Source organism: Squalius cephalus (assembly GCF_949319135.1).
Source record: "Squalius cephalus genome assembly, chromosome: 1".
NCBI classification, from domain to species: Eukaryota; Metazoa; Chordata; class Actinopteri; order Cypriniformes; family Leuciscidae; genus Squalius; species Squalius cephalus.
Genome location: NC_137122.1, coordinates 24,522,467 through 24,550,348, shown reverse-complemented (window position 1 = coordinate 24,550,348; position 27,882 = coordinate 24,522,467). Strand labels below are relative to the sequence as shown.

Sequence of the window (27,882 nt, the reverse complement as noted above, 5' to 3'; positions counted from 1 at the left end):
TACTGTTGACGATTTGACAGGTTCTTCGAAGCTCATCCTGGAGTTGCTGTCCGAGCAACAGGTCTGTAAGCTTAAACCTGCTCAGGAGAAGCTTATTCCACATAAACAAGATTAGACTGCGTCTTTTTAAAGGTGAAAGTCTTTCCCAGCCATTGCTACTGTCTTATCTTAATAAGAGCACCCTATTTTCCTGCTTGGCCGTTTCCTTTTTAATTACATGATGTCATTACGTTGCTGTTTTGACGCCAGCCAATCATTTCATTGCTGATCAGGGTTTCAGGTATGGATGTATGCTTTCCAATGAACACGCAGTAATATCAGACAACTTAATCCAGATATTTAATTTTTTGAAGAACCAAATTAGGCAGAGATCAATCATGATTAGAAGATCTGGCATCTGTCCTATCATCATCAGGTTCAAAGAACGGACCCCAGACGTTTTCGACGTCTCTTCTGAAACTCTTGCAGTCACATGGGAGATTACTAGGGTTTTTTTGCATCTGAGAAACAGGAGACTTGAGTAAAAAGTCTCAGTTTTAGATCTCGCAGCGGTCTAGGAAAAACTGATCTGTTAGAAACTCGTTGATTTGTCTTTGTTTTATCGTTCAAAGGCGAGGGGAAAAGGTGTCGTTTGCGGTTTGATTTCCAGGTCTAATGTCAACATCTCTTGATGATGTTGGCTGCAGTGTTTGAGATGCATTCGTTCAGTGTTTCACAGAATCATTTAAAACCTCGTTTATCTGTCGGCCTGTTCCTGACGATTTGTCGAAAGCAAATCTGCCAAGTCTATCTCTCAGCATGACGGCCGACAGAAAAGTTGAAAAGACTTTGGAGGCCCACTGGAAAGCAGCCGGATCTGTGGCGTTCGGATCCAGGGATGTGTTTTGGCTTCGGGGCAGTGGAACGAGCCTGTCTGATCTTGTCTGCCTGGCATGCAATGGAAAATACCCACCTCCTGCATGGATATCAACGAGAGGCAGAGGTAAAAAAGTGTGTGTAGATCAGACATATGCATGAGGGCCCGTTCTGTGTGTGTGTGTGTGTGTGTGTGTTTCACAGTGAGCGAGCGAGCGAGAGGAGGATACGAGACTGGCCTCTAGGAAAGGAGAGGCCCTCCTGCCTGTGGTATTCTGGGTGCCTCCGTGTTTAATCACATTACCAACACTCGGAAAACCCGGAGCGAGAGACGGACTGCAATCCACTGACCGCAGGGGATTCGTGAAACCATGTCCAGGTTAGATATAACCACAGAATCAAGAGGAAAAAACAATTATAGTTGGCTTGAGAGAAAATGAAGCCAGTTTGTGGGACCATTACGATTTCCATTACATTGTGATGTTAATTTAATTCAAATTAAGCACATTTTTGGCAAACATGACATTTTGCATACATCATCTTAGCCCCATCATGTGCTGTACACTTTCAACATTTCTCACATTATCAAAGTTTATTCGCTATAGTTTAGAAAACGGTAATATGACAAGAACTCAGAGTTATCAGATCAGTTTATATTTCACAGGTTTTGTCCATCCTTCTGTTAGACTGTCTCACAGATGAATTATGTTGAATATATGTCCGCTGTTAAATTTAAATACACAATTAGATAATAGCAATTTAGCTCAACCAATGACCAAGCAATGCTTCATTTTGTTCAGTCTGTGCTGTAAAAAGGTCGCATTAGCAACATGGTCCCACATAAATTTTGGTCCCATATTTGAATACATTTTACTAGTAGTCACTGTATGTAGAATTTTTGGGTATGATGTGTCACTTTTTACTTTATTTTGCTATCTTCACTTACATAAATTAACTATATTGTCCTGCACCCACTAGTAAAAAATATACCTGGTGTCTGAATAATTTTTGGTTTGACTGTAAATCAAATAATTAGAATTAAAAAAACAAATACACTATTGTTGCAATCATATATATATATATATATATATATATATATATATATATATATATATATATATTATTTCTATGCACATGAAATGAAATGTTTTATCATGAATTGGATCATGAATTATTTTCATCATGCACTTAAATAACAATAAATAATAGTTTAATTGGTCCCACTTTATATTAAGTGGCTTTAAGTACTATGTACTTACATTGAAATTAATAATTTGATACAATGGACTTATTGTGTACCTACATGTTTTTACATTGCACTTATATTTTAAAAACTTCCTGCATGTAAGTACAGCTGTAATTAATTTATGTAACCTACCCAATCCACCACACCTGTCCCTAACCTTACCCGCATCACACCTCAATAGCAGCAAAATTGTTTTACAATACAACATGAACACAATAAGTACATTGCACTTATTTTTGATGTAAGTACATAGTACTTAAAGCCCCTTAATATAAAGTGGGACCGTTTAATTTATATCAAAGCCACCTGTAGATGCTAAAAAGACTGTTTACATTACATACATGCTTGTTTGAAAGAGAATTAATGTTGTGTGGTTCGCAAATGATGTGTGGAATCGAGACTGGGTGGCCCTGACTGGGTGTTTTTAGCAGAAAAGGGGTAAGACATGCATTCTTGTCCCCTATATGGGCCTATCTATCGCACCTGAGCGTCTGTCATCGATCTAATCCCAGTTGAACTAGCAGAGATGAATGCTCTGCTCCTCCTCTCTTTCTCTCTCCGCTCTTGCTCCAGTCCAGCTCTTCTAGCCCAATCCAGTCCTGGCTTTACTTCTCGCATGTTCCCTGTGTGTAAAAGTAGGTCAGTGTTTGCTTTGTATTATTCAGCAACTGGGCTGATTGGAGATAGAGAGAGAGAGAGAGAGAGAGAGATCTTTAATGCGATCTCAGGGTGGGATGCATGCAAATCCAGGCCTTGTCATTGCATTTGTGTGTGTGTGTGTGTGTGTGTGTGTGTGTGTGTGTGTGTGTGTGTGTGTGTGTGTGTGTGTGTGTGTGTGTGTGTGTGTTTTGCAGTCTCATGCCAGCAGCCCGTGTCTCGATGGCTCATTAGCAGGAGTCGCTGCTCCGCGGGCTGAAAGGTTGTCCGCTAAATTGTGGCGTTCCCAGCAGGCCATGCAGCACACAGCGCGCTACTGTTTCGTACCCTCGTCTGCCGCTCTCTCTTTCCCCTCCCGATGGCTCCGTTCCCTACGATAATGGCCCGGTGTACTTTCCTCTCTGGCTGTCTGCTGCATTCCTCAGGCGGAGGAAGTCCGTGCAGGAAAACAGCTCCGGGAGGCTAAACAAGAACATTCATTATTAAACTGCATAACTAAAATGATTAAAAAACAAATTAAAAATAGCATTTCTATACAACGTGTGCATTTACATAATATGAAGAAGAAAGTTTTTGACCAGCGAATTTTGGACATATACGTGTTTTTTCCGGCATTAGAACGGCAGCATCTTAGGTAGTAAGTGCATCACATTATGTTTTCATCAACTTACAGGTTATGAAGTTTACTGTAGCTGTGTGGGCGCTCAAAAAATGCTAGACTAAGGCCAGTGCCGGTCCTCCCCACACACTTCGACCCCTATTATACACCCGGTGCAATGCAGCGCCAGGCGCGACAAGTGTTTTTTGCTAGTTTCAGCCTGACGCAGTTTTCATTTTCAAGTCCTGCGCCACGTTGTTTAAATAGCAAATGCATTTGCGCTCATCTGTTTGCCCATGGGCGTGCTGGTCTGAAAACGAGGTGTGTTCAGGCGCATTGTTGGCACGTTGCTATTTTGAGGCAACAGAAATAGACTGCACCATTGACCAACTGAAACCTGGTCTAAAGTCAATGGCGCAATATTTTTTGGTTATTTAAAGGGTACATTAGTAATGTGTGCCTATAGGCGGGTCCACAACACGCGTACACTCTTATACACACTGCTTATTACACACACAGTGTAGGAGCCTTTGTTGAAATGTTGTGTATGAATTTATATGTATTTATGTACGTTTCTGTTATGTAATGAGGTGGGCTGTACCTATGATGTCAGAGTGTTTTGATTAGACGGTAGTCAGGTGAGGCTGTGGCCAATGGGGGAAAGGGACACAGTTTTGAGACCGTGCGAGAGATTTGATCGGCCTCTGATTTCCTTTACATGCTTTACGAACTTACGATTGTTTGCAAAATAAATAAATGAAGTTTATAGAACACACGTCAACTGTATTTCCTCGACGGAAAGATGGTCACTACACACAGGGACAGCAGCACACAAACCAGCCAAATATTAAAAATAAAAGGATTATAATGTAAAAGATTAATATTGTGTACATAAAGATATGGTGGAATCCGGCTTGTCCCGTAGATGGTTTGCTTGCACGCTTTAACCTCGAGCAGATCTGTTTCCTCACTAGAGAAGCGTTCAGTCTTTCCACTATAAAATTCTGCCATGGCACGAGTGCAACTGGCTTTAAAAGGGAATGGGAGAGGAGACTCTGATTGGTTTATTGCACGTTACGCCCCCAAAACACACCCATTACTTGTTAAGAGAATAGGGACAACCCTTTTAGACCATGCGCCAGGCGCACCGACCATTTTTCCCGTCGTTAAACTAGCAAAAGTGGATTCGGACATGCCCGAAGTGCACTTGCGCCCTGCGCTTTAGACCATGTGCTTAGATCCTTAAAATAGGGCCCAAAGTATACAAGTTTCGTAGGGCCCTCAGGGTCCCCCTTGCTCTCAAGAATTATGTAGGGCTGTGTTTTAGTTTCGGTTTGGATTTTGGCGTCCAACGATTTTCATTCCTTCCTTTTAAAGCGGCGCACTGTCACCCGTACGTAACATCCAAATCAGTCGAAGCATGTAACGTCATGTGTAAAAGCGTATTGAGATGTGAAAGAGACGCTGTTCAACAATTGCTTTCTGTCCGCGTGATTCAAGATAGAGATAAAAGTACAGGCTACTTTTGGCTTCGGGAGTGCGCTTGAAAGGATAAATACACAGGGGCAGTCGTGAGCTAATGGTTAGCGAGTCTGACTTGTAACCCAAAGGTTGCTGGTTTCATTACCGGCAGGAAATGACTTGAGCAAGACAGCGAACCGCCAATCGCTCCCCGGGCGCCACAGCATAATGGCTGCCCACTGCTCCGGCTGTGTGTGTGTGTCCACGGTTTGCAGTGTGTGTATGTGTGTGTGTTCACTACTCCTAATGTGTGTGCAGTAGCTTGGATGGTTTAAATACAGAGGACAAATTCCGAGTATAGGTTACCATACTTGGCCTTCACATGTCGCTTTCACTATTTTCACTATTAAAAATGTCAAAATGTCCCTCTTGGGGACTTTTTAACTTAAACACATTCAGTTATGTCTACAGTGAGCATAAACAGCTTGGAAAGTAATCAAATGTGGCATTAGATATGTGCATTCGGTCTTAAAGTGACAACAGCCTGATAATTCTGTTGTATTTGTCCTATTGTTTACTGAACTGAACGTTTCAACTCTCTGTTGTTTGTTGACTATGAAACTGTTCTGAAAGAATAGATTAAGGGGTTGGGAGTCATTCTGAGGGTTTTATGAACGCACTGGCAGGGTTTTGCTTAGGGCCCCCAAAAGTCTAGGACCGGCACTGACTAAGACACTCTTCTCCGCTCCTCAAATACAAAATTTACATACAAAATGTACTTATATACTTTGACTGACAGTTTGAAGAGCCAATGGAGTCACAAGGTTTAGTCACAACCTCTTTTTAATACTTTTCAATGGTTAAAGGGTTAGTTCACCCAAAAATGAAAATTATCTCATAATTTATTACAAGCAGAGATGCCTTTATTAACACCTTGGAGCCATATGGATTACTTTTATGATGGATGGATGGATGGATGGATGGATGGGCTTTTTTGGGCTTCAAAATCTTTTGAATATTTTCAAACTTTTAATATAACTCAGATTGTGCTCGTCTGAAAGAAGAAAGTCATATACAGCTAGACTGGCTTGAGGGTGAGTAAATTATGGGATAATTAAAATTTTTGGGTGAACTATTCCTTTAGGTTTTTGTAAAAGCCACAGAAAGACGTGAAGGCTGACCAGTTTATGAAAAGAAAAGAAAAGAAAAAGACGAAATATAGAGATACAAGGTTTCTGCCCGACAGCGACGAAATATAAAATATTATAAAGCTATTTATATGAATATGTTTCTCTGCTTTGATGTGTTTAGTATTTAGCTAGCTCGGTTTCACTTCCACGAAAGTGAGAATCAGAGTTGACACTTTAACCACGGTGTGTCTGTGAATAAACCAGTGCGGCGAGGTCACATATAGTTGAAGAAGTTTTACTTCCTGTCAGTCTGAACCAACAGTTTCTGGGATTCTTTTTTTTTTTAAATTCTCTTTGCTGATGTGTCGATTTCTTGCATGTGTTTGCACGGTGCGGTTGCATGTTTGTGCTGTAAACTATCTGAGGCCCTGGGGAAACAAACCTGGTATGCGTGTAAAGCACTTGTTGCAGTTTCTACTAACCTGTACTAGTGATTGCATAACCACCATTAACCGGAGACCTCAGATGCCTCTGTAATAGTTTCCTCGTGATAAAGATACTGGCATTAGGCCACCAGGAAGAGTTCCAGTACCAAGCGTATCCGTGTATCTTACTATTTAAAGTGTGTGTGTGTGTGTGTGAGAGAGAGAGAGAGACAGGGTTATCAGGGTCAAACCAGTGTTGTCTCATTGGAAAGAAAAATCACAAATGAGATCTTAATATCACAATTGTTCCTTCTGCACGGCGATGAGATTAAATGGAGAGCAAATGGATTATGTCTCCTGCTTCTCAGATCTTTAAAGAACAACTGTAATCTCACATGTGTCTCAACAGCAACATCTCAAACTGTGCTCAAATTTGTTTCTCCTAAGAACAAAATTCTAACTTGAATTAAAGGAATAGTTAGTCTACCCAAAAATGAAAATCACCCCATGATTTACTCACCCTCAAGCCAATCGAGGTGTATATAACTTTCTTCTTTCAGACGAACACAGAGTTATATTAAAATATATCCTGACTCTTCCAAGCTTTATAATGGGAGTGAATGGTACCTTAGATTTTAAAGCCTGAAAAAGTGCATCCATAAAAGTAATCCATACGGCTACAGGGGGTTAATAAAGGCCTACTGAAGGGAAGCGATGCGTTTTGTAAAAAATAACCATATTTATAACTTTATAAACTATAATCGCTGGCTTCCGGTAATGGCTGTAAGAGAGTCTATAGTTCTGGCGGAAGAGTGACCTCTGACCCGAGGCCGTTATAAAGCTTGGAAGAGACATCATGTGTTCTGTGTTTGTTTTGACTAGTATAATAGGCCATTCTTTATGATAATGGATCTTACTTTGCATAATCTTGCATAATTTTTGTTTTTGTTTGTTTTCTATGTGAATATATACTGTCTTCAGTGTCACTGTCACATGATCCTTCAGAAATCATTCTAAGATGATGAGTTGATGCTCAAGAAACATTTCTGATTATTATCAATGATTAAAACAGTTGTGATTAATATTTTTGTGGAAACCATGATGCATTTTATTTTTCAGGATTCTTTGATGAATAGGAAGTTAAAAAGAACAGCATTTATTTACTTGACCGAAACTTTTGTGACATTATATGTCTTTACTGTCACTTTTAATTGATTTAATGCATCATTGCTGAATAAAAAAAAGTGATAATTTCATTCAAAACAATAAATCGCACTATTAAACCACTAACTTTTGAACGGTTGTGCATGTTGTTTTTAAAGCTTATCGTTAGAGAATCATCATTAATTCATAATACTTTCCTTGGTATATGAAAACGAGCAAGACCAAAAGAACATTTGAATCATATTTGTAAGGATTGATTGATTGTGATTCAGCTGGTTGGTTAGGTTCACAGAGTAGAAATCTTTCTTGAAAACATTTTTAGATGCTAATGGAGAAAACGAGGCCGCTCGCTGTTTAAGCTCTTGATCTGGATTAACTCTGATAGCAACTCTGTCCAACTGTGTCAGAAATCTGTCCAAATGCATTATGTGCTTGTCTGTGGGTAATAAGTCACACTGTACAGATAAATGACCCTCATGTGTTGAAAATCTCTTACAGTATTCACTCATTGTATGAAGATTGGCATCATGGGACAGGAAAATTATTCACATAAACGTTTGGTCTTTGCACAAGCTGTCCTCAGAACATGTGGGGCTTTTAACTGAATCATATGTTATAAACAATTGCAAACTTTTCATACATTCACACTGAAAGCTGTTTTGTATTGTGCTACTAAATCAAGTTATGAAACTTTAATTCATGCATTATCAGATGTACCTGAATATTACCTTATTTTTCATCAATGCCATGTTGCTTTTGAGCTGGTCTATCATTCTTATTGGCATCAATGGTTCCATCAAGAACCTTTAACATCCATGGAATCTTTTCATTCCACGACAGGTTCTTTAGATTTTTTTTTAAATGATCTTCATACCAAGAAAAAAAGTTCTTCATCAGACAATCGGCCGATTGTTTAAAACAGTCGATTATCAGTGTCGATTATATCCTGTCAATCAAAAGGGTGCGGGAAAGCGTGTCAGACTGCAACTCATGTGTGTGAATAAAATCTCTCTTTTGTTGGATTTAGGGCAAGTTAACGCAACAATAACGTTTTAACGGTTAAAAAATAGCGACGTTGATGCAGGCTTTATTTGACCCTATGGATCACCCGTAGTTCAACAGGGTTGACTTGCCAGATCTACGGTTTTTCCTACATCACACATCATTTATAACGCCTCCCGTCCAATAATCGCACAGAGCTTTGTGTTCGGTTACTTCTGATAAGAAACAAAGTCTCAGCTTTCAAATTCTGTACATTTTATCACGAAATTCAAACAATAAATGGCGGTTTGACGATCTTAAATGTCACGTACGTGACTGGCCGATTTAAGCGCCTCAGTCAAGCAGCAGCGCGCGAGTATTTTTTCCCCACTTTAGTAAATTATATCTAGAAAAACATGCATGAATATCAGAAGGTATGTTGAAAGATACAGTACAACTTACCCAGTGTTTCAACCGCGGAAAGACGTCAGTAAAACAGCTTGTGAACAATATTGCATTTACCCCTTAACCAGTGCTCACAGTTAGTTAGCTATAGGAGAAGAGCTTATTTACTGTTAATTATATATGTATGGTTGAAAAAATTTGCCATGAAGAAATGTTTATGAAAACTATAGCCCACCTTATGTGCAACTGAGTTGTATACAAACATTTCAGCTTTTATTTGAGTGTAAATATCTGGAAATAAATAGCAGTTGAATATAATAGCTTTGTTGTTCATTTTAACCTCTAATATTATAGTAATGTACCAAGTGATAGAGTATAGTTTATAGCCTATGATATAGTTTGCAGCATTAATTGCAAGAGATATTTTTTCCTTAAAGGCACAATATGTAACTTTTTTGCTTTAAAATTAGAAAAAATCACTATATCTACGTTATGTATTTTTTTTTTAGTTGTGTACTTACATTATCCCGACTGTTTCCAACAACTTTCAAACCAAGAGAAATTTTAATTTAATTTTTAGACACGGCACGTTTCTTTATTTCCGTTTTGTCGCAGTCAATGGCGTCATATCCGCGTTGTCCCTGGTTTCCGCCTATGATTTCCGCGCGTACTGCCATGGTAACCAGAGCTATGATGAGCAGAGCCCTCTGATTAACCAAAGCGACAGACGCAGACAACTGTGGAGTTCGCAATGTCTATTTGCACGCTGTTGTTGTTTCGTTCAAACATTATGGACCATGGCAAGCAGACTTTGGATAAAAAAGGAGAACTAAAACGAGAATCAATATCAGCGCGGTGTTTTCGAGATGCCTAGAGCTCCCATAGACAGTATATAAATGAGAGCTCCACGTCCGAGACTTCGACCGCTCCTACATGTACTTATTATACAGGTGAGCACATTTACATAAAACTAATCAATGTTATATAGTTCAACAATGATAAAATGTTAGAATATGATATGTATGTTATTCTAATGTTGATCTAGCTTACTGCTAGTCTCATACAGACAAACTAACACATACTTTTCATCACATTCAAATGCAGTTTAGTGTGATAGTGTAATGTTAGACCAGGTGAAACAGCGCTGCATTACCTTACAAGTTTAATTTGTCTAATAAACTGACCTGTGAGTAGTAATTCTGCGTGTAGTTCGATGAAATGTCCATATTCCTTTTATATCCGCGGGAGCTCGCGTCGCGTGTGGAGCTGATAGCTGTCTCTTAGCAATCCCGAACTGCTTTATATCACAGTCATGATAAAAGCATCGATGTATTCAGTCAACCATAAACATTATTAGATCGGTCGACTTGACTTTGACGACAACATCCATAATTCTTAGCATGTGTTGCGTCATCAAACTACGCCTTTGTTATTGTAAAGAAGTTAGCGACCCCTAGTGGCGAAAAATGCCATACTGTACGTTTAATAAAATCGGTATTGATTTTAACTATCGGTATCGGCGGAGAAATTTAGTATCGGTGCATCTCTAGTTTATAATAATAATAATAATAATATAATAAATATCTTAACATTTACAACCTTAACAAAATGTGAAATTTGTAAGACATTAATATTATTATATAATCGCAGTTGTAGCTGTGTCATACCCTTAATTCTGTATATTTGTGCTCTGTTGGTCAGATGTGAATGTGGATGTTGTATCAATAATGTGAAGCCGACTCAGAAACAGAATATGCTGAAAAGCGCTTCATTGAAAAACTCTGCGTGAGTTTGAAGAGGTTTTCACTCGGGTGAGTCAGACGCCTTTGAGATATTTTCTACATCAGATGTTAATCTATTACCGTCTGATCAGGCTGTAAAATGATTTATGCAAAGTGGAAATATTCAGATGTACGTTACCCATGGCAACCCATGGCCAGCACTTTAATGATACAAACAGCTCGATGTCTGTGGGGGAAAATTACGGTGTGTGTGTGTGTGTGTGGATTCATTCACATATCGCAGTTAGAATGAGATTAAATGGAGAGCAAATTAAGACTCTTGCTCAAATCTGCTTCTCAGATGTTTCTCCTAAGAAAAAGATCCCAAAGATTATTGCATGTGTCTCCTCAGAGTCTCAACAATGTCTCAAACCGTAGTCAGATTTGGTAAGTCAGAGATCTAAATGAACTCAAACATTTCTCATTAATGTCTTCTGAGCTGCTCTATATTAATTTGAAAGCCCTCCTCTTACTGTATGAATTTTATATTATGTATTAATTTTAAAGCCTTATGCTCATAAATGACAACTAGTGACTAATTTATGTCTCTTTTAGGTCTCACTGAGTGTCCTGAGCGGGTCGGTAATGACCCAGTGACCACATGAACCAGGGCATTTCTTACATTCATCTCTAAGTTATAGTCATGAGTGACCTGAAGCTCAACTCGTCTGATGGGGAGCAGATTACAGGTCAGCCCTTTATGAAGAAACACTCACTTACTGTACGGCCAACATACTTTTCATGCGATCGAAATCAGCAAGTTATGGATTGTATCTCGAGTGCGTCACTTTGAAACCCAGTCTGTTTTAGAGATCTGTTAAAATAATTGTAATTTAGGAAGGCAAAAGGCAATTTCTGGTTCCAGGTTGTCAATATAATTGACACAAATGTTCATCAAAACATGATTTTGTGAATCAGGTTGATTGGTGTACTACTGGGGTTTCTAAGGGATTCATAAACAATTTGAGGAAAAAAAGATTTTAGGACTTAATGTGTTTAAAATGTTAATTAAATGTTATTAAACATCTGATTATTAATACAATCGCCTTTTTAAAGACTGAGAAGAAATCATAAGGTTAATTGCATTTATAAAAAACTTTTTTTTAAATAAAATGTGTTAATATCAGATGCATAGTCCTTTAAATAAATAGTAAATATTTTCATGTAATACTTAAGCAATTTCCTTTAATTCAATGTCATTTAATACAATGACAATATAAAATCTTTTTAAAGACAGACCAGAAATCATGAGATTAAATGCAATTATTTTATTTTAAATTATATTTTTAATTAATATTCGATACATAGTCCTTTAAGTAAATATTTTCAGATAATATTTTATAATTAATATTTTATTTTACTATTACAATCTGCTTTCTAATGTCTGGTCAGAAATCATAAGATTAATTGCAATTATTTAAATGTATTTATTTGTTGAAAAAAGTGTTAATATCAGATGCATAGTCCTTTAAATAAATAGTAAATATTTTCATATAATACTTTGGCTATTTTCTCTAATTCAATGTCATTTAATACAATGAAAATATAAAAGACGGGCCAGAAATCATGAGATTAATGGCAATTAAGTTATTTTAATTATTTATTTGTTTGTTGAGAAAAGCATTTAGATCCGATACATAGCCCTTTAATTAAATAGTTTCAGATAATATTTTATAAATGTGCTTTAGTACATTGGCAATATAATTTATGATTATGAATAATATGATTACTAATTCAATCTGCTTTCTAAAGTCTGGTCAGAAATCATGAGATTAATTGCAATTATTTTCTTTTTTTATTATTTGTGAAAAGGGTTAACATAATAAAGTAAGATAAATATTTTTCGATAACATTTTACCTGTTTAATTTAATTTAACGACAATATAAAAAGTTATTAAATTTTGGAAACAATTAGTTCATTTTTGTTGTCTTTATAATATCGCACTTAAACTGAGTTTTTATACTCAGTAATATAAGATATTAAGTACATTGTAAAACAAATTAAATGGTCAACAAGTTATGGCAACATATGTTTTTACATTGCTATATTTCATCAAACTAAGTTAAAGTCCAACTGAAATCAAAATTGACCCTATTTACTTTGTTAGCGCATATTACTAGTCTTGTGGTAAAAAATTAATCCATGCAAGTTAATACACAGAAAAAAATTGTTTGCCGTCGTAATCTTTAATCAAAGTCTGAAAAGTTACTTCCGGTCTGGAATGGCGTTCCTTCTCTGATGATGTAGGTTTGACGGCTTGGGTTGGGAAACGCTTAACCACTCCCCTCAAACCGTTAGTCTGCTATGAGTGAGAGATGGAGAGGAGGATCGCTAAAGTAAAACCCTGCCCTCTGTTCAATATTCAGTTTCACTGGGAAATACGTCACAACACTGGAGAAAAGTCGTTTGCAACTTCCGGTTCACGCGGACTTTAAGCAATTTTCAACTTTTTATAAGTTATACAAGAACTCAACATTTTTAAGTTGAAATGACTTAAACATCCAAGTTTATTGTACTTAAAAATTTAAGGCAGCAATTTTTTAACAGTCATATAAAATAGTCTTATATATTTTGGGGGTTGGCATCCAAACCTGCACTAGTAGATCTGGTTGTGAAAAGTAAATTAAATAAAAAAGTTATAATGTTTCATTTCACAGCTGATATTATGCCTTTTTATTATCTTTTTTAGAGCCTGACAGCCCCAGTCCCCATTCACTTCCATTGAATGGAAAAGAGCAGCTCGGACATTCAGCAAAACGCCTCCCATTGTCCTCGACAGAAGAAAGTCAGTCATACAGGTTTCAAGCGACATGAGGGTGAGTAGAGTAGATATTTGAGTTCAATATTCCCGTCATCCATGAACAAGCTCTTATACTGTCTGTCTGTCTGCGCAGTGAAAACACAGACGGTTCTGTCAATCCTCTGTGTGTGTGATCGTGTGTTTCTTTTGTAAATAACAAAAAGAGCAGCTCGTCGTGTTCGATCTCACCTCCACCCACACACTCGCAACTTCTGCTCAACAGCCTCCACATCTACAACTACAACCCTTCCTCTTCCTCTTCCTCGCTGTCGTTCTGTGGGAGGGGGTGGCGTGGGATCTGAGGAACATCGCTGCTATAGACAGAAATATCTAAAGGAAGCACACATACGCTCACGGTTGTGTCAGCCTTCGTGTTATTGGCAGGGAAAAGCAGCGAGGATATTTCCATAGAGCTGAAGCAGAACGGTATCATTTTTAGACGCATCACTCCTCAGCTAACAAACGTGTTCTAAGAACATTCTCATCACGCTACACTCTTAGAAGAAAAGGTTCTATATAGAAGCTTAAAGGGTTCTGACAGGCGCATCATATTTAGAACCTTAGAACCATGTTTAGAAGGGGTCGTCATCGGATGCAAAATTCACTTTTATATGGTGTTTGAATATAAATGTGTCTTTGCAGTGTGTGGACGCAGTCACCATACAATGAAAAATTCCATTCACTCCTTTTTTTATCCTCAAAAAGCCTAAACACTCTCAATAATCAGGCCGTTTAGATTTTCTGAGTAATATGATGTCATATTGCTCATGCTCCGCCCCTGACCACTGATGGACTGTCCCGTATTAGCATATTTCCCGTATTAGCATATTTCCGCCCTCAGCCATTTGTATACTTTCTGCCTGCAGGTTGCCATGGCAGCACTTTATGTGTCTTGTGTCGACATGCCCCATGGAAGAGTGGGGTAGGGGCATAGACTGTAAAAAAATATGGACGTAGTGTCCGTGACGTCACCCGTAGGTTTCTGAAGAGCATTTTTGAAGCCTAAAGTGGGCGGAGTCGTCCGTCGCCATCTTGGCCTTGCGTCACTCCCGGATAACAGAAAATAGGCAAACAGGCGGGGCGTGAGTGGAGCTGAGGAGCCTGGCTATCTGAAATCACCTAGCTCGACGTGATCGAGTTAGCTGATGATGTAAAGCCAATTAAAAGTTCCTGTTTTTGCTCTTCGAAATATTATAATAGTTAAAATACATGGCTACAAGTGAGACTGTGTATTACTTCGAGAGTGTTTGTGTGTGACAGTGATTTATGTGCATACATGTCAGTCACTCTTTCATGGTCCGTCAGCGCGGCATCGCTCAAGTTCGTAGAGAGCTTATTCAGTCCATTTTAAATTCTGATTTTGGCCGCCTCTCAAATGGGTTAAACAACCGTTAAACCATAGATATATTGCCTTTGAAGTGCAAGTAAATGCGCTAGAAAATCCGCGCTCATTCATGGATGTGCAATTATTGCACGGGCGGAGAAAGCGCCGACGCCTGCATGATTTCATCTGACGGTACATAAGCATATTATAATCCATCTGTTCCCTGAGAGCAGAACGAACGAGCCTTTATTGACGTTTTAAATTTGAAAACCCCAAAAAGCAACGAAATTGTCAGACATCCATTAGTGCATGTCCACAGAGGAAAACAACTGAAATACAGCGTTGGTTGTTCTCTCGAACGATACTCGACGACAACGACTGAATCCAAAGACGTGGGCTTTGTACCCAAGTATTAAATTGTATGAAATAATCCCGAAAAAAAGCACAAACACTGCAGAGAAGGCAAGTTCAGCAGCTAACATTTGCTGAGGTGAAGTGACGGCTAGTAACAGCAGACAAACGGCTAGCATTGACATCAGCGGGAATCCACCTGTCACTCAAGTGGCCACACCCTTAAATTTAAATATTAATCAACTAAACGGATGAGTTATAAAAAAATTCACCCCCCTCACAGTTGTTATGAAGGGCAAAATTAGCTGTATAGACCAAAGCCAAATAGAGATCCAGGCTGTAAACATGTTTTTTTCTGCTGTAAAGTTGGTAATTTTAACATGAGGGAGATACAGATTTGACTCACTTCTGCAGCCAGGCCAAGCGGCCAGTTAATGAATTGCAGTTTAACTCACTTCCGTGTTGGTTTCAAGAGAGAGACGGGGAGGTTGCCGCTTGGGTAGGGGTGAGCAGTTGCTCATTATCATTTAAAGAGACATACACCAAAACGGTCGCTGTGAACAGAGCTGTTTTTGAGGAGGTAAAAGAGTGTTGTTTTACACAACCATTGAGGAATTTTAACCAAAGTATGTTACAAACTTTACACGAAGACCCGGCCTAAAGAATCATACCAACTTGTGGAAAATGGGCATCCGATGACCCCTTTAAGTTTGAATTAGTATGATTAATCGCGATTTATCACATCCAAAATAAAAGTTTGTTTACACATAATATATGTGTGTGTACTGTGTATAATTATTTTGTATATATAAATACACACACATGAATGTATACATTTAAGATTTTTTTATTTATGTATAAAATATTTGTATATAATATAAATTATGTATAAATGTACAGTATATACACTCACCTAAAGGATTATTAGGAACACCTGTTCAATTTCTCATTAATGCAATTATCTAATCAACCAATCACATGGCAGTTGCTTCAATGCATTTAGGGGTGTGGTCCTGGTCAAGACAATCTCCTGAACTCCAAACTGAATGGCAGAATGGGAAAGAAAGGTGATTTAAGCTATTCTGAGCGTGGCATCGTTGTTGGTGCCAGACAGGCCGTCTGAGTATTTCACAATCTGCTCAGTTACTGGGATTTTCACGCATAACCATTTCGAGGGTTTACAAAGAATGGTGTGAAAAGGGAAAAACATCCAGTATGCGGCCGTCCTGTGGGCGAAAATGCCTTGTTGATGCTAGAGGTCAGAGGAGAATGGGCTGACTGATTCAAGCTGATAGAAGAGCAACTTTGACTGAAATAACCACTCGTTACAACCGAAGTATGCAGCAAAGCATTTGTGAAGCCACAACACGCACAACCTTGAGGTGGATGGGCTACAACAGCAGAAGACCCCACCGGGTACCACTCATCTCCACTACAAATAGGAAAAAGAGGCTACAATTTGCACGAGCTCACCAAAATTGGACAGTTGAAGACTGGAAAAATGTTGCCTGGTCTGATGAGTCTCGATTTCTGTTGAGACATTCAGATGGTAGAGTCAGAATTTGGTGTAAACAGAATGAGAACATGGATCCATCATGCCTTGTTACCATTGTGTGGTGGTGGTGTAATGGTGTGGGGGATGTTTTCTTGGCACACTTTAGGCCCCTTAGTGCCAATTGGGCATCGTTTAAATGCCACGGCCTACCTGAGCATTGTTTCTGACCATGTCCATCCCTTTATGACCACCATGTACCCATCCTCTGATGGCTACTTCCAGCAGGATAATGCACCATGTCACAAAGCTCGAATCATTTCAAATTGGTTTCTTGAACATGACAATGAGTTCACTGTACTAAAATGGCCCCCACAGTCACCAGATCTCAACCCAATAGAGCATCTTTGGGATGTGGTGGAACGGGAGCTTCGTCCCCTGGATGTGCATCCCACAAATCTCCATCAACTGCAAGATGCTATCCTATCAATATGGGCCAACATTTCTAAAGAATGCTTTCAGCACCTTGTTGAATCAATGCCACGTAGAATTAAGGCAGTTCTGAAGGCGAAAGGGGGTCAAACACAGTATTAGTATGGTGTTCCTAATAATCCTTTAGGTAAGTGTACATGCAAATATTTCTTGAATGTATACATGCATGTGTGTGTATTTATATATACAAAATAATTATACACAGTACACACACATATATTATGTGTAAACAAACTTTTATTTTGGATGCGATTAATCGTGATTAATCGTTGCCCAGCACTAATTAATTCCGTTTGAATTCAATTTAATTGTAATTCAATTTTAGGAATTAAGCAGCACATAAACACATTTTATCGTAACCCCATTTAACATGAAAGGATTATGCAATAGTTTAAGACATTTCTCTTTATATGAATCATATAAATTATTATATCTCTTTTTATTCTCTTTCTCATTTTATGCAAATTAATTACTTAAAAATCATACAATGTGATTTTCTGGATTTTTGTTTTAGATTCCGTCACTCACAGTTGAAGAGTACCTATGATAAAAATTACAGACTTCTGCATGCTTTGTAAGTGGGAAAACCTGCAAAATCGGCAGTGTATCAAATACTTGTTCTCCCCACGGTACACACACAGAAATACACACACACACAAAAATTTCACTTAGAAATTGCAAGTAAATTTCACAAATGATTACACTGTTACAAGATTACAAGTTACACTGATTTTCTTTGTTTTATATACAACTTCAAATATTATTATTTTTTTTAACCGTGTAGCAGTAAAGCAGTCTAGGATTGCGGTTGGGTGACAAGGCCCTTTGTAAAGACCTGTAGCACTTTAAGGCTCTCTCACACACACACACACACTTGCTCGTCATTGACTCACTGATGGGATGAAAGTTCATGTACACACACACACACACCACAGGGATGCATCAGCGTGTGTTGCTGGTTTTGCATTTTTAAGCTTCAGAGAATGCAAACGGTGTGTGTGTGTGTGTGTGTGTGTGTGTGTGTGTGTGTGTGTGTGTGTGTGTGTGTGGAGGTACGTCAGAGCGCAGTGTGTACTCCATCTCCACCTGGACGTCCATCTGCCTCCACAATCATCCACCGGACGCTGGAGTATCTCACGCCAGAACCGGTCAGAACACCCGAGCAACAGAATCACACTAGATCACCGTAATATGTCTTTGAGCGAACAATGAGATCAAATGGAGACATTTGTCTTAGTCTCTGCCTCTCGAAAAACTCATCTCAAACGTGTCTTCACTAGAGGTTCACAAGAGCTTTCAACAATATTCTCAGAGTCTGATGTCTCAGTCTGAACTCAAATATTTTGTTCTGCTCTCCACATTAAGTCTATATATTCCAGTGTAATTATAGTCAGCTAAAACTTAAACCATGAAAATATAAGAAATGTTAGCTGACAAAAAATATAAATATTAGTGTACTATACTGAAATAACTAAAACTAAATCTGATATTAAAATTATTAAAAATATATAGACATTAAAAAAACTAATAAAAATTACAAAAACATTGACAAAAACTGAAAATACAAAAACTAAAAAGATTCAAAACATAAAACAACCTTAGGATCTATTGCAGAATCTTAAATATTATGTATTTTCAATATTTATTCTGTCGTTATATTTATGGTTTAAATTTCAAACATTGTATTAAAACACAAAACGTTCTTTTTATTTTCAGACCTCTGTCTCTATAGATGGACGGACAGCCGGATAGATAGATAGATAGATAGATAGATAGATAGACAGACAGTTGGATAGACAGATATATAGATATACAGACAGACAGAGAGATAGACAGACAGACAGACGGATAGACAGACAGATAGATAGATATACAGACAGACAGACAGTTGGATAGACAGATATATAGATAGACAGACAGACGGATAGACATACAGACAGATGGATAGACAGATATACAGACAGATAGATAGACGGATAGATGGATGGACAGACAGACAGACAGACATAGATAGATAGATAGATAGATAGATAGATAGATAGATAGATAGATAGATAGATAGATAGATAGATAGATAGATAGATAGATATACAGACAGATATACAGACAGATATACAGACAGATAGATAGACGGATAGATGGATGGACAGACGGACAGACAGGCAGACAGATAGATAGATAGATAGATAGATAGATAGATAGATAGATAGATAGATAGATAGATAGATAGATAAACAGACAGACGGATAGACAGACAGATAGACATACAGACAGATGGATAGACTGATATACAGACAGATAGATAGATAGATAGATAGATAGATAGATAGATAGATAGATGGATAGACAGATATACAGACAGATAGATAGATGGATAGATGGATGGACAGACAGACAGACAGACAGATGGATAGACAGATATACAGACAGACAGACAGACGGATAGACAGATATACAGACAGATAGATAGACGGATAGATGGATGGACAGACAGACAGATAGATAGATAGATAGATAGATAGATAGACAGACAGACAGACAGACAGACAGACAGACAGACAGATAGATAGACGGATAGATGGATGGACAGACGGATAGATAGATAGATAGATAGATAGACAGACAGACAGTTGGATAGACAGATATATAGATATACAGACAGACAGATAGATAGACGGATAGACAGACAGATAGACAGATATACAGACAGATAGATAGACAGACAGACAGACAGACAGTTGGATAGACAGATATATAGATAGACAGACAGACGGATAGACATACAGACAGATGGATAGACAGATATACAGACAGATAGATAGACGGATAGATGGATGGACAGACAGATAGATAGATAGATAGATAGATAGATAGATAGATAGATAGATAGATAGATAGATAGATAGACGGATAGACAGACAGATAGACATACAGACAGATGGATAGACAGATATACAGACAGATAGATAGATAGATAGATAGATAGATAGATAGATAGATAGATAGATAGATAGATAGATAGATAGATAGACAGATGGATAGACAGATATACAGACAGATAGATAGATGGATAGATGGATAGACAGACAGACGGATAGACAGACAGACAGACAGACAGTTGGATAGACAGATATACAGACAGATAGATAGATAGATAGATAGATAGATAGATAGATAGATAGATAGACAGATAGATAGATAGATAGATAGATAGATAGATAGATAGATAGATAGATAGATAGATAGATAGACAGACAGACGGATAGACAGACAGACAGATGGATAGACAGATTTACAGACAGATAGATATATAGATATACAGATAGACAGACAGACGGATAGACAGACAGATAGACATACAGACAGATATACAGACAGATAGATAGATAGATAGATAGATAGATAGATAGATAGATAGATAGATAGATAGATAGATAGACATACAGACAGACGGATAGACAGACAGATAGACATACAGACAGATGGATAGACAGATTTACAGACAGATAGATAGATAGATAGACAGACAGACAGACAGACAGACAGACAGACAGACAGACAGACAGACAGACAGACAGTTGGATAGACAGATATACAGACAGACAGATAGATAGATAGATAGATAGATAGATAGATAGATAGATAGATAGATAGATAGACAGATAGATAGATAGATAGATAGATAGATAGATAGATAGATAGATAGATAGATAGATAGATAGATAGACAGACGGATAGACAGACAGACAGATGGATAGACAGATTTACAGACAGATAGATATATAGATATACAGATAGACAGACAGACGGATAGACAGACAGATAGACATACAGACAGATATACAGACAGATAGATAGATAGATAGATAGATAGATAGATAGATAGATAGATAGATAGATAGACAGACATACAGACAGACGGATAGACAGACAGATAGACATACAGACAGATGGATAGACAGATTTACAGACAGATAGATAGATAGATAGATAGATAGATAGATAGATAGATAGATAGATAGATTCTTATTTTTACATTTTCATTTAGCCAATCAGAACATACAGTTCTGCTTACATCACTCCATCACATCACATCACAGTCTCTCACAGTCTTTTCTCTACTCGTTTAATAGTTAGAACCAGTAACAGATCAATGAATGTTTCGCTCAGCACTGGAGACACAATAATTCAGGGATTGCAGCACAAACCATGTGATCATGGGAGAATGTGATGAGAATATTTTGAGTTTGTGTTGTGATTTTTGACTTCTGATTGCAGACTTTGACCAATCTGAGCACAGTTTGAGACATGTAATGTTGAAGACAGTTCCAGAACAACCGGCCGATCAGTGCTCTTGACTCTGCTTACATCACTTTCACACAGATGCTGTGGCCATTTCTGAGGTTGTGACATGTTCAGTTTAACAGCTCGTTACCAATAACAGATCAATGAATGTTTCACTCCCCGCAGGACACAGGAAACGCCCGCATCATGTGACCGAGTGTGTGTGTTGTTTTCCCACAGTGAGTCTCTGAGAGAAATCCAGCTGTTTGAGTGAAAAGCTGAAAACACCACATATGTGGTGTTCCTTATTTAAAACTCTCCCTAAACAAACACAGCAAGTGCAAGCGGACAGAGGTTTCACAATACCTGTGTGAATGTGTATGTGTGTGTGTGTGTGAACTCTACATTGCATTACATTACAACTTGCTGTGAAGGAATACATCAAACGATTCATCTAAAGAGGCAATAAACATGAGAAATGATATTAATACAATGTTTTAGCCATCGTTCAGGATAGTACAAGCTAGAAATGGCAGGGATTACAGAATAATCATTCATCTGTCCATCTATCCAACCATCCATCCATCATTCCATCTATCCATCCATCCATCCATCATTCCATCTATCCATCCATCCATCGTTCCATCCATCCATCCATCATTCCATCTATCCATCCATCCATCCATCGTTCCATCTATCCATCCATCCAACCATTCATCCATCGTTCTGTCATTCCATCCATCATCCATCCATTGGTCTGTCGTTCCATCCGTGTTCTGTCGTTCCATCCATCCATCCAGCGTTCCATCTATCCATCCATCCATCGTTTCATCTATCCATCCATCCAACCATTCATCCATCGTTCTGTCATTCCATCCATCATCCATCCATTGTTCTGCCGTTCCATCCATCCATCCATCCATCCATCCATCGTTCTGTCGTTCCATCTATCCATTCATTCATCCATCCAACCATTTTTATGTCACTCCATCGATCCAACCATCCATCATTCTGCCGTTCCATCCATCCATCCATCCATCCATCTGTTGTTCTGTCGTTCCATCCAACCATCCATCCATTGTTCTGTCATTCCATCCATCCATCCATCCATCTGTTGTTCTGTCGTTCCATCCAACCATCCATCCATTGTTCTGTCGTTCCATCTCACCATCCATCATTATGTGGTTCCATCCATCCAATGTTCTGTCGTTCCATCCAACCATCGTTCTGTCGCTCCATTCATCCATCCATCATTCTGCCGTTCCATCCATCCATCCATCCATCCGTTGTTCTGTCGTTCCATCCAACCATCCATCCATTGTTCTGTCGTTCCATCCATCTATCCATCCATCCATCGAATCTTGAATTCAGACTCACTTCTTTGTAGTTTTGTGAATTATGGCATTGATTGTGTTTTCAACAGAACCCCAGAGCCTGTGTGTAATTATCTGCTCAGAATGACCTGAATGGAGCCCCAATTAACAGACACACACTTGAGTTTGTTTCTCTCTCTGCTGAAAAGCATCTTGCAGCATTCATTCATCTCTCTGCCATTATCTCAAACAGACGCCGTTTATGTAAGACACTATTATACCGCAGCAGCTCATAACGAGGTCGTTGAGATCATGACGTATGACTGAGAAATATTACAGTGGGACTGAAGTCAGACTATAATCAGCTGCTCTCACTACTGTATCTGACACAAAGGCCAATCATTATTTCATTTGAATGAGATTTGGAGGGGATAATTTATCATCATAGCTCAACGGTATATTTAATATGAGCGAAACACACGGTCAGTGTATTAATGTTATTTAGAAAAGAGTGCTGGGACTGCAAATTATTATTTTTTCTTTTAATTTGTTTACACCGAATGCACTGCATGTTCTGAAAGGAAAAGCACATTTACAGTATAGGAGCAAACTGAGGTGTTTCATGCTAATGTATGACTGCTGTTTTCTACAGTGGTTTCTTTGGTGTGTTCAGGTTTCACACTGATCTGTAGGAAATGATGTCGATGTGCACATACTTGCGTCAGTCTCAACACAGACCAAAACAAGAAGAACATTACATGATCAGATTTGACCATGAAACAGCACTGTCATGAAATCCAACAGTTACATGACTACAATTAACTTATCAATGTGAAATCAATGCTTGTGTATTTTAAAAGAAAAGTCACTTGTGTATAATGTGCATAATTCATCAGTGCATATTAAATTGAATAAGTCTCAAATTGAACGTCTCAGATTGAATAATTTTTTGGGAGAAATTGACAGTCTGGCATTGGAACGACGTGATGTTGAGAAAATGATGACAGAATATCTCTTTAAATCTGTTGTGAATTCAGTTTCATGACGTCTTTAATGTTCACATCTATTCTTGATTTACTGTTTAATCAATGAAGGTTTATCTCATGATGAACTGTGAACTGAGCAAACAAACACTAGCAGATAACAAGAGTTCATGTTAAAGTCACCAGCTGAGATAGACTAACGTATTCACTGGCAGTTATCAAGACTAACTTTCAGATGTCCGTCCATCGTTCTGTCATTCCAACCATTCATCCATCGTTCTTTAATTCCATCCATCCATCTATCCATCCATCTGTCGTTCTTTAATTCCATCCATCCATCTATCCATCCATCTGTCGTTCTGTTATTCCATTCATCCATCGTTCTGTCATTCCAACCATCCATCCATCGTTCTTTAATTCCATCCATCCATCTATCCATCCATCTGTTGTTCTGTCATTCCATCCATCCATCGTTCTGTCATTCCATCATTCATCCATCGTTCTGTCATTTCATCCATTCATCCATCGTTCTGTCATTCCATCCATCCATCCATCGTTCTGTCATTCCATCCATCCATCCATCGTTCTGTCATTCCATCCATCCATCCATCCATCCATTGTTCTGTCATTCCATCCATCCATCGTTCTTTAATTCCATTAATCCATCTATCCATCCATCTGTCGTTCTGTCATTCCATCCATCCATCCATCCATCGTTCTGTCATTCCATCCATCCATCCATCGTTCTGTCATTCCATCCATTCATCCATCGTTCTGTCATTCCACCCATCCATCCATTGTTCTGTCATTCCATCCATTCATCCATCGTTCTGTCATTCCACCCATCCATCCATTGTTCTGTCATTCCATCCATTCATCCATCGTTCTGTCATTCCATCCATCGTTCTGTCATTCCATCCATCCATCATTCTTTAATTCCATCCATCCATCTATCCCATCCATCTGTCATTCTGTCATTCCATCCATCCATCGTTCTGTCATTCCATCCATTCATCCATTGTTCTGTCATTCCATCCATTCATCCATCGTTCTGTCATTCCATCCATCGTTCTGTCATTCCATCCATCCATCCATCGTTCTTTAATTCCATTCATCCATCTATCCATCCATCTGTCGTTCTGTCATTCCATCCATCCATCCATCCATCGTTCTGTCATTCCATCCATCCATCCATCGTTCTGTCATTCCATCCATTCATCCATCGTTCTGTCATTCCACCCATCCATCCATTGTTCTGTCATTCCATCCATTCATCCATCCATCGTTCTGTCATTCCATCCATCCATCCATTGTTCTGTCATTCCATCCATCGTTCTGTCATTCCATCCATCCATCCATCGTTCTTTAATTCCATTCATCCATCTATCCATCCATTCTTTGTTCTGTCATTCCATCCATCCATCCATCCATCGTTCTGTCATTCCATCCATCCATCCATTGTTCTGTCATTCCATCCATTCATCCATCGTTCTGTCATTCCACCCATCCATCCATTGTTCTGTCATTCCATCCATCGTTCTGTCATTCCATCTATCCATCCATCATTCTTTAATTCCATTCATCCATCTATCCATCCATCTGTCGTTCTGTCATTCCATCCATCCATCGTTCTGTCATTCCATCCATCCATCCATCCATCGTTCTGTCATTCCATCCATCCATCCATCGTTCTGTCATTCCATCCATTCATCCATCGTTCTGTCATTCCACCCATCCATCCATTGTTCTGTCATTCCATCCATTCATCCATCGTTCTGTCATTCCACCCATCCATCCATTGTTCTGTCATTCCATCCATTCATCCATCGTTCTGTCATTCCATCCATCGTTCTGTCATTCCATCCATCCATCATTCTTTAATTCCATCCATCCATCTATCCCATCCATCTGTTGTTCTGTCATTCCATCCATCCATCGTTCTGTCATTCCATCCATTCATCCATTGTTCTGTCATTCCATCCATTCATCCATCGTTCTGTCATTCCATCCATCGTTCTGTCATTCCATCCATCCATCCATCGTTCTTTAATTCCATTCATCCATCTATCCATCCATCTGTCGTTCTGTCATTCCATCCTTTCATCCATCGTTCTGTCATTCCATTCATCCATCGTTCTGTCATTCCATCCATCCATTGTTCTTTAATTCCATCCATCCATCTATCCATCCATCTGTCGTTCTGTCATTCCATCCATCTATCCATCCATCTGTCGTTCTGTCATTCCATCCATCCATCTATCCCATCCATACATCGTTCTGTCGTTTCCATCCATCTATCCATCCATTGTTCTTTCTTTCCATCCATCCATCCATCCATTTATCCATCCATCCATCTATCCATCCATCCATTCTAACATTCAATTGTTTTGATGAATAAAGATCACGGGCAGTACTTAACCAGGACCCAGGGCAAAAAAAAAAAAAGAAAAAAGGTGTTAGTCTTCCTGACACACAGCATATCCATGATGTTTTGTTTTTTTAAATCAACATCAATATTTTCATTTCAAATGTGTATGAAGAAAGTTTTTATCTTAGGAGCTGTAACTGTTCATCCTTATTCAACATTTTAATCTTAGTTTGAATATCGTACATGTACAGATATCACCTCTCAATTAAATTGAGCTCATAAAAACTGCATGCATCACTGCATTAATAAATTAATCTGAAAATTTAAATATTCAAAGAATTAGGAAATTGTCACAATTCAGGACATGTCAGCTTTCTTTCTTTCTTTCTTTCTTTCTTTCTTTCTTTCTTTCTTTCTTTCTTTCTTTCTTTCTTTCTTTCTTTTCTCTCTTGAATAATCTAGTAAAATAATAATTATTTTTACATAAGATTTTTCTTCCGTTATTTATTCATTATTTGTTTTTATTTATGCACAAATATTCCATTCAAACACTCACTTAAATTAAGCTCATACAACTGCATGCATAATAATCCATAGACAATAAGCAAATGCTGCCAAAGTATTGCTTTTTTTTTTTTATTGCAATTAATGTGACGTGTTTGACATTGAATTACTGACCCTGCTATCTTTTCCTTGAGCCGGTGAACCGTAAAAATAAAACAATAAAATTGATAAGGCCTGGCGTGAGCCAAAGTTATCAGTTTGCGTGTGAATAAAGACTGATTAAATGGATTTGATTGCTTATATTCACTGATATGAAAATAAAACAAACAATGTAGCTTACTCACTTCTAACGTCACTAATTGTCTACTTGATAATTTACTCGTCTTTGAATCCTTTCCAAACCGGCGTCTTTTCTCTGCAAATGTTGATGTGTATACTTTATTGGTTATTAAATCTGATGTTATTTGTTAGTATAGGTTATCTGTGACTCATATGCTGACAAAATATTGTTCATATTATTATTGTTATTATTTTTTCAGAGGCTGCTTTCATCCGTTGTCTCTCATGGGTCATACATCAGGCCTCCGACCGTCTTTCATTTACAGACTAAACCGCTTCAGGCCCGATGACGACAAACCAGCTCTAAAGAAACGCAGTGTGTGTTAAAAACAGCGCTGCTTCAAACCCAATTACACCTGTCGTTTTCTCGTCTCTTCTGCTGCCCACTGAAAAGGACAATAATCAGGAACTAATCAAACCTTGGTTTCGGCCCTGATGAAAGACTCATTTTCTCTGCGTGCCGTCTATCCTGATCTGTTTTCTTCTCGATAGGGAAGATTTCTGAGCGCGCATATCGCCATGGCAACTTTGTAATGAGACGCTATCTTGTGTGAATGAGTCTGCTGGGAGACTGAGATTTTGTGTGTGTGTTTGTACGCAACGAGACAGAAAGAAGTAGATATTCGCACAGCAGTGGACAGCCAGCGTAACCGTCGGAACCAACACCTGACATGTCCAGTTTTGAGACACTCCTGCACTTCGAAACGCCACTGAGGTCGGACTGAGCCATTGTTGTTAAATGTCATATATGGAGAATTGTTCTTGTCGCCTAGCAACTGTGACAGCTGCCGTTGACGAGCGCAGTTACGTTTGTACTGGACTTTTTTAAAAGTTCTATTAAACTGTCTAATAACAAAACAGGGTTCACAAACTGTCTATATGTTCACCTTGTTCCATTTCTGTATATAATAAAGAGTATATAAACTAT

At 38.4% G+C, this 27,882-nt stretch overlaps 1 long non-coding RNA gene across 3 annotated transcripts; it reads left to right on the top strand.

Annotated features, from left to right (window-relative positions):
• On the top strand, positions 1-27,882 carry LOC307170762. 3 transcript variants are annotated; one of them, XR_013823442.1, is made up of 5 exons: positions 11,025-11,090; positions 11,259-11,392; positions 13,394-13,520; positions 17,678-17,737; positions 27,157-27,793. It is a non-coding gene; the product is annotated as an uncharacterized lncRNA (long non-coding RNA). The 3 variants fall into 3 exon arrangements; XR_013823440.1 differs by lacking the exons at positions 11,025-11,090; positions 17,678-17,737 and adding an exon at positions 1-1,234 and having other exon boundaries at positions 27,155-27,882; XR_013823441.1 differs by lacking the exon at positions 17,678-17,737.